This window comes from Sus scrofa, chromosome 2 (genome assembly GCF_054392235.1).
Source record: "Sus scrofa isolate SSC_HxYL_T2T_F1_AM1 chromosome 2, Sscrofa_HxYL_maternal_Yorkshire_Landrace_v2.0, whole genome shotgun sequence".
Taxonomy (NCBI): domain Eukaryota; kingdom Metazoa; phylum Chordata; class Mammalia; order Artiodactyla; family Suidae; genus Sus; species Sus scrofa.
In genome coordinates, this window is record NC_139384.1 from 73868251 (window position 1) to 73877193 (window position 8943).

Here is an 8943-nt window from a genome sequence, read left to right on the forward strand (position 1 = left end):
TGACTACACAACATGTCTTACTCCTTGGATAACTGATGATGAAGACTGAAGCTCTGTCACCAGACAAGACAGTAGAGAGTAGTAAAGCATCAGACCCTAATCTAGATTCACGACTTCAAAAGCAAGTACAATGTCCTATTCAGCTTGAGGGTACGGACACCAAGGGAAGGTAGCAGAGGAGATATTTGTAGTTCTCTATACCTGCTCATTCGGTGCTTTTCCTTTCAGGTATTCCAACCTCTAAGTATATGATTTCCCTCTGGGTCTCTGGAATAAACAGAAAGGAAATATTTTCTTAATGATTCTCTAATCCTAAGAGACCAGATTGGAAGTCAAGTGAATTCAGTCTTTATTACTCCTTGTCCTTGATCTTGTCAGAGGCCTAACCTCTATTGCCTTACCCCAACCATAAATTAACATTTTCTGCTAAGGCAGAGATTAAGGAACTTTTCAGCGCTAGGTTTCTTTGATCCTCAAAAGATTAATTTGTGGTGGAACACAGCCCTCCTGTCCTCAGAAAATTGTTCTTCTTTCCCCTTTCAAAAAAGGGGGGAAGACTGTACTCTTTTGATAGGTAATTTTGGGCATCACATATTCCGGATTCTTGACAATTTCGTCTAAAAGTTAGTGATGTCATAATTATCACAAGTTAAGAGCTATCATTTAATATCTCCTTATAAAATATGTTAATCATGAAATATCCATTTATATATTTTAATGCTATTTATCCTGAGATTAGCATCTTATGGGCTTTGCCTGATTTAATTTGTAGACAAGTTAGTGCTATAAGGTAGTATTATTAAGAGGTCAATTCCCCAGTGCAGAAATATTCCAAAGCAGTTTAATCATCTGTCCAAAGGCTCAAATTGAGGAAGGAAAAGGTCTTGATAGGAATTCTGTAATGTTGCTTCCAGGTTTAAAACTGTCAGACAATGTTTCTCAACCAGACATAATTTGTCCCTGGAGACATTTGTCAATACCTGAAGAAATGCTGCTAAACACCTAAATGTCCAATACAAATAATAGTACATCTGTAAATGTCAACATGAGAAGGGGAGAAACCTATTCTATACCAGCGTTTCCACAACTTCAATGTGCATAAGAATCACCTAGCATTGCAGTTCTGATTGAGATTCTGATTCGTCAGGTCCTTGTGGTTCCAGAGATTCCAAAAATCAAAAACCCTGGGTGATGGTGTCACAGGTTGTAGTCTGTGGACAGTCCATCCAAATGCAGCAAAAAGCATATTTTTTCTCAAGTGCAAATGGAACTTTCTCGAGAATATCACACTTTGGGACAATGTAAATTTCAAAAAATTTAGAAGATTTAGCTATATCAAACATTCTCTATTCACAATGGTATGAAATTACAAATCAACTATTGAAAGAAATATGGAAAAATCACAACAATATGCAGGTTAAGCAAGATGGTACTTAAAAACTATTGGGGAGTTCCCGTCGTGGCGCAGTGGTTAACAAATCCAACTAGGAACCATGAGGTTGGTTCGATCCCTGCCCTTGCTTAGTGGGTTAACGATCTGGCGTTGCCGTGAGCTGTGGTGTAGGTTGCAGACGCGGCTCGGATCCCGAGTTGCTGTGGCTCTGACATAGGCTGGCAGCTACAGCTCCGATTAGACCCCTAGCCTGAGAAACTCCATATGCTGCGGGAGCGGCCCAAGAAATAGCAAAAAGACAAAAAAAAAAAAAAAAAAACTATTGGGTCAATTAAGAAATTGAAGTAATACTAAAAAAGTTCTAAAGACAAATGAAAATATGACATACCTAAAACTCTAAGATGAAGCAAAAATGTTTTTAAGAGGGAGGTTTATAGTAATACATATCTACCTGAAGAAACAAGAAAGATCTCTAAGAAACAATTTAACTTTACACCTAAAGGAAGTAGTAAAGAAGAACAAACAGCCCAAAGTCAGTAGAAGGAAGGAATCAATAAAAATCAGAGCAGAAATAAATGAAATAAAGATGCTAAAGGGGATAGAAAAGATCACTGACACTAACAGCACATTCTTTGAAAATATAAACAAAATTGACATTTACTACCTTCACTAAGAAAAAAGACAGAAGTATCTAACTAATAAAGTAATAAAAGAAGGAGGAGATACTACATCCAAAAAATACAGAAACAGGAGTTCCCACTGTGACACAGTGGGTTAAGGACCTAGTGTAGCTGCAGCTATGGTGTAGGTTACAGCTGCAGCTTAGATTCAACCCCTGGCCTGGGAAATTCCATATATCACAGGTGCAGCTTAAAAACAAAGAATAAAAGGAAACACTGAGTAGTTATGCTTTAAGCCACATGGGAAGTCCACCTTTTTTGTTTATTACTTCATTTTCAGATATAGGTTTTGAAAGTTTTTCTTCCTTTTTGTCAATTGTCTCTTCAGTTTTTTTGGATTGTTTCTTATGCTATGCAGAAGCTTTATAGTTTGATATTGTATCACTTTTTTATTTGGCTTTTGTTGTTTGTGATTTTGATGTCATATTCTAAAAATCATAGAAAGCACCAATGTCAAGGACATTTTCTCTATATTTTATTCTAAGAATTTTACAATTTTAGTTATGTTTAAGCCCTTACTACTTGTTGAGTCAAATTTTTTTGAGTTGTGAATGATAGGGCTCCAATTTTAATCTTTTGAGTATTTACTTTTGCCAGCACAGTTTTTAAAGGGAATCTACTTTCTTAATTGAACATTCTGGCTTTATTGTTAAATACTAGTATACATATATGAGTGGTTTTATTTCCAGGCCCTCAATCTTGTTACATTGATGTATGTGGCTCATTTTATAGCAGTACAATACTGTTTTCATTTCTAAAGTTTTGTAATAAAATTTGAAATTAGGAAGTACAGTGCCTTCAACTTTGTTCTTCTTTCTTAGGCTTGCCTTGGCTATTTGGGGTCTTTTATGTTTCCATAAATATTTTAGGATTGTTCTATAAATTGTTGTGAATATTGCAATTATATTTTTACAGAGATTTCAAGGAATTTTTAGATGGGCTTTGGCAGTATGTACATTCTTTTAATATTAAATATTCTGATGCATAAACAAGGATATTTTTAAATGTATTTGTATTATGTTCATTTTTAATGCAATGTCTTACATCTTTTTTTAATCATTTATATATATATATATTTTCTACTGTACAGCATGGTGACCCAGTTACACTTACATGTATACATTATTTTTTCTAACATTACATGTTCCATCATAGGTGACTAGACAGAGTTCCCAATACTACACAGCAGGATCCCATTGCTAATCCATCCTTAAGGCAACATTTGGCAACTATTTACCCCAAGCTCCCAGTCCCTCCACTCCCTCCCCTTCCCCCTTGGCAACCACAAGTCTAAGTGTGTATATCTTTTAGTTCCTTTGTTAAATTTTATTTTATTGTTTTTGATGATATTATACATTGGGCTATTGTTTTATTTACTTTTTAGAACGTTCACTGTTGGTTCACAGAAGGTAAATTAATATTTACATGTTGATTTGGTATTCTGAAAGTTAATTTGCTTACCACTTCTAAAATATATTTTTTGGCACCTTTAGGAATTTATATATAAGATGCCATCATTTTAAACAAAAAAAAATTTACTCCTTCCTTTTAGTTTTGGATGCTTTTTCACTCTTTCCTTTCCAAATGATCTAGCTATGATTTTTTAGTGCTATGTTAAACTGGAGTAAGGAATGTGGCATCCTTGCCTTCATTCTTATCTTAGAAACCTTTGAACATTTCACTGTTGAGTATGATATTAACTGTGACTGGTCATATATTTTTTTGAGGTGTGATCTGTCTATAGAAATTGGTTGAGACTTGGTATCATGAAAGGAAGTTGAATTTATCAGAAGATTTTTCTGCATCTTTTGAAATTGTCATGTTGGATTTACCATAGTTCTATCAGTTTGGCTTATCCCATTGATCGATTGATTTCATATAGGGAACTACCCTTGTATTCTAGGAATGAATTCCTCTTTCTCATAATGTATGATTCTTTTATTGAACTGTTAATTTTGGTTTACTAGTATTTTTGATAATATATGCATCTGTAATAATCTGGGATGTCAGCTTTTCATTTTCTTGTAGTATGTTTATCTGGGGTTGGTATCAGGGTAATGCTGGCCTTGTAAAATGAATTTGGGAGCATTCACTCTTCTGAAAATATCTGGTAGATTTTTAGAATAATTGGTGTTAATTTTTCTTTACAATTTTAGTAGAATTCACCAGGGAAATTATTAGGCCCTTATTTGTTGTTGTTGTTGTTGTTTCTCTCGAGAAGTTAAGGTTACTGTGTCATTCTCCCTAGTCTTTATTTGTTGGTCAGATTTCTATTTTTTCACTATTTAGTCTTGGTAGGTAAATCCCATCAGCTGTCAGACTGTCCAAGGTACTGGGTATTCTCTCTGGAGGTGTTCACAGGTGGAGGTTTTCTGGAGTCCTTGAATGGGAAGACTTGTGGCCTGAATAATCAGGTTACCTGGTTCTTGGGTCCCTAGGGTCTTTCCTAGTGTCTGAGACCTTCAGGAGAAGGGGCAGGGTCTCGGCATCCCTGGGGGGTAGACTTGGCACTTGATCCTGTGGTGATGAGCATGACACCAAGTTCTGTGGGGCCAGCAAGGTATTCTAGGTCCAGGGTTGCTAACAAGGTGTCCGGGACCACTGTGATGAACTTTGACACCTTAGTCAGTGGTGACTGGCTTTTTCCTGGGAAAGGTTGAGATCGTTAGTTTGAGTGAGTTTGCTGAGAGCCTGGGGACCCATAGGCTATGTTGGTGCCATGCTGAGCCTGGAAGTTGGAACTCTGGGGCTAGCCTTGTGCTTGGGCAGGCTACAAACCTATGCCTGAAGGACCTGCATGGACCATATGCAGGAGGCTTCATAGACTGTGTGAGGGAGCTTCAGGGACTATGTGTAGGAACTGGCATGGACCCTGAGACCATGAGGTCCAGACTGGTAGTGGCTCAAGCAGGGAGTTCATGTGTACAAGAAATGGTCTGAAGTCTAGACACACAGGTGTTAGCACAGTACTAGTATGGGCCTGGCACTGGAGTCTGAGGTGAAGTCGGGTACTCACTTTCTTCCTATTTCTCCATTTAGATGTTTCTCTCTTCTCACTGGGATATCTAGGCTTGTGATCAGGGTGATAGGGGTAATGTGAAACTGTCCTTCTAACTCTATTCAATGCATCTTTTAAAAATTAGTTTGCTTCATCAAGGAGCTGTAATGTCTCACCTGGAATCCTTTGCTTCTATGAAGGTATTTTTTTGTGGGTGGATAGTGCTTCAATTTGATGTTTCTGGGAGGAGACACAAATTCCTATATTGTGATCTTGCTGTTGCCACCCAGGGAAAATCTCTACTTCCACTATTACCTCTACATTTTAAATATATTAAGTTTGTTGCAAGCCATGCTCTAATAAATTAGTTAAAAGGGAAAAATCTAATGATGCATGACTGAGGGTCAGATCTAGAGTACAGGTAGCTGACTCACACACTGAGCAGCTATGGGGGATAGGCCTTGAAACTGGGCAGAAAGCAAAACATATGGCTGAATGCATAGTGGAATAAATTAAGGCTATTTACATACGATAAACTCATTTTTTTTGTAAGCCTGATTAACCACATACAGAAACGAATGAAGTAACTACAATTTAGCTTAAGACAGAAGAGCACTACGGCCAGGGCATAATAATGGATGAGCCTTAGAAACATTATGTAGAGACTGACAGCTAATTAAAGATTCATGTTGAACCTAGCAGAACTTGGAACAACTCCAGAACATACCATATAATTTCAGTATGTTTATATATAAATGGAATATCATTTCATTTAGGATGGCTTGTCGTGCACTCTCTTAACAAATGTAATCATCCAATTCAATGATATTGATGGGAGGTATAATAATTCACAGCGTCTTTGGTTTGAATGTTCTGATATTTGAAGCTAGCATTTCTGATTACTCTGTTATTCCCTTCTTTCCTTTTTCACACAACTGTATTGGAGTTCCCTGGTGGCTCAACAGTTTAAGGATATGGCATTATCACTGCTGTAGCTTGGGTTTCCTTCTGTGGTATGGGTGTGATCCTTGGACTGGGAACTTCCTCAAGCTGTGAGTGTGACCAAAGACAACTCAAAACAAAACAAAACCAAAAAAAAAAAAAAAAACAAATGACTTCAGCGATATTACTTTCCAGATACCCAGGGAAGTTTGCAAGGACATCCATGTTTGTATACAAAAACTAATGATCTTGACTCATATGAGTAGGCAGGAATTCAAGTTCTTTTATGGGTCAGTTTTGATCATGAAAATTAAAGAAATTTCTTTGTATAACATGGGGGTATACAGTGGATGATATTGTCCATTCACCACTCATTTTATTTATGACTACATTTGGAATGAATGAGATATTTTATTTAGAAAAATTGAAGCGATATTCACAATAGCTAAAACAAGGAAACAGTGTAAATGTTCATTGGCAGATGAACGGATTAAGAAGATGTGGTAGATACACAATTGGAATCCTACTCAGCCATAAAAAAGAACAAAGTAATGCTATTTGCAGCAACATGGATGGAACTAGAGACTCTCATACTAAGTGAAGTAAGTCAGAAGGAGAAAGACAAATACCATATGATATCACTTATATCTGAAATCTAATATACAGCACAAATGAACCTTTTCACAGAAAAGAACATCATGGACTTGGAGAATAGACTTGTGGTTGCAAGGGGGAGTGGGAGGGAGTGGGATAGACTGGAAGTTTGGGGTTAATAGATGCAAACTATTGCCTTTGGAATGGATAAGCAATGAGATCCTGCTGTATAGCACTGGGAACTATGTCTAGTCACTTATGATGGGGCATGGTAATGTGAGAAAAAAGAATGTATACATGTATGTGTAACTGGGCCACCATGCTGTGCAGTAGAAAATTGACAGAACACTGTAAACAAGCTATAATAAAAAAATCATTATATAAAAATTTTAAAAAGAAAAATAAAAATCTTTAAAAAAAGGAAAATGAAAAAGTCAAATTTTAGGTATCACAGGATGTTTTCAACCAGGAACAGTGAGCTAATTCAATAAAAAATATAAAACAGATTAATCAATATTTCACCTCACTAAATACGTCCTCTTATACACCTACACTACTCTTCTATACTTCAGCTAATAGTAGTACAGCTTGAAAAAAAATGTCATACCTAATAATATAAAGTATAATTGAAATTTATTTCATTATATACCTGGTCAACTTTGACTTCAATGACATAATAACTCAATCTATCTATTGCTATTTGTGTTTCAGTGTATACTACACTGGCAGATGTATGTATTTAATACTGAGGTTTTTTTTCCCCAGGGACTATGGCAGGCAATGTAGACACAGAGATTGTTAAGAGAACAGAATGCTAATTAGGATTTATTAGAATAAAACCCAATGACCTGTTTTAAAACACACTAGCATGATAAAGTCTACACTATCAGGAAGACCAACAAAGGAGATGATATAAAAAGGAATGGTGTACACAGAAATGAAAAACTATGTTCTCAGATTTTTCCTCATCTATAAAGTTATTAAAATGGCCTAGTAGGAAAGTTTAGTTTTTTTTCAATTTTTGTTTTAAACCATGACTATTCTTTTAGTAAAACTTAAGAGTTTTACCTGGGGTGATATTTGTCATTTGAGTAGAAATTATTCTTAATAAATCCAAGCCGTTCCATGGATAAATGGGATTTTCCAATATTTGCCATATCAATGTTTGGGAATAAAGTAATAAAAACAGGAAGAAACAAATAGGAGGTAAAACTGCTAGTCATGTGTGAGAGAAGAGAGCTTAATAAAGTGAGTAAATTGTATAGAATACTTAAAAAATGAAAATTCGAGGAAACAAAAGAGCTACTTCTACTACCACAGTCTGATTAAAGAATCACAACTATGACTCTGAGGTTTTGAACCTTGCAGTCATGGGTATTTCTACAGACCCAGAATAAGTTTCCTTTTTAGACTTTCCATTGCAAAGAATCTTTTCAGAGCCCCCTTTATGTCTTTGTTTCTCAGACTATAAATGAAAGGGTTCAGCAAGGGTGTGACCACAGTGTACATAACTGAGGCTATTGCACTTGCGTGTGAGCCGTGGGTAGCAGCAGAGCTGAAGTACACTCCTATGCTTGTACAAAAAAATAGGGAGACAACCAAAAGGTGAGATGCACAGGTAGAAAATGCTTTATACTTCCCTTGGGCTGATGAGATTTACGTATGCAAGAAACTATCTTTGAGTAAGAGTAAAGGATACCAGCCAGGGGACCACCACCCAGCAGCCCAACTGTAAAATACATCACCATGTTATTAAGAAAGGTGTCAGAACAGGAAAGTTGAATGATCTGACTGAGGTCACAAAAAAAGTGGGGGATTTCCACACTTCCACGAAAAGAAAGCTGCAATGTCATTAGGCATTGTAATAAGGAATTGAGGATACATATGATCCAGGACACCAGAACCAGGAGTCTACAGAGCTGGGGGTTCATGATGACTGTGTAGTGCAGGGGGTAACAGATGGCCGCAAACCGGTCATAGGCCATCACTGTCAGGAGAAAGATGTCCAACACTGCAGAGAGTATGAAAAAATAAATTTGTGTGATACAATCTTCATAGGTTATAACTTTGCTCTGGGTCTGGATGTTCCAGAGCAGCTTTGGGATTGTGGTGGATATAAAACAGATGTCTACAAATGATAGGTTAGATAGAAAGAAGAACATGGGTTTGTGGAGTTGGCAGTCTGAGGTGACAACCAGGATGATGAGCAGGTTTCCAAACACAGTGATCAGGTACATGCAGAGGAAAAGTCCAAATATCAGAAGCTGCCATTCTGGTGCCTCTGCAAATCCCAGAAGAAGAAATTCTGAAATTTGTGTATCATTACATGGTTCCAT

At 36.6% G+C, this 8943-nt stretch overlaps 1 pseudogene; it reads right to left on the reverse strand.

Annotated features, from left to right (window-relative positions):
* Positions 1-7918: 7918 nt before the first annotated feature.
* On the reverse strand, positions 7919-8943 carry LOC100522303 (olfactory receptor 7A17-like; annotated as a pseudogene).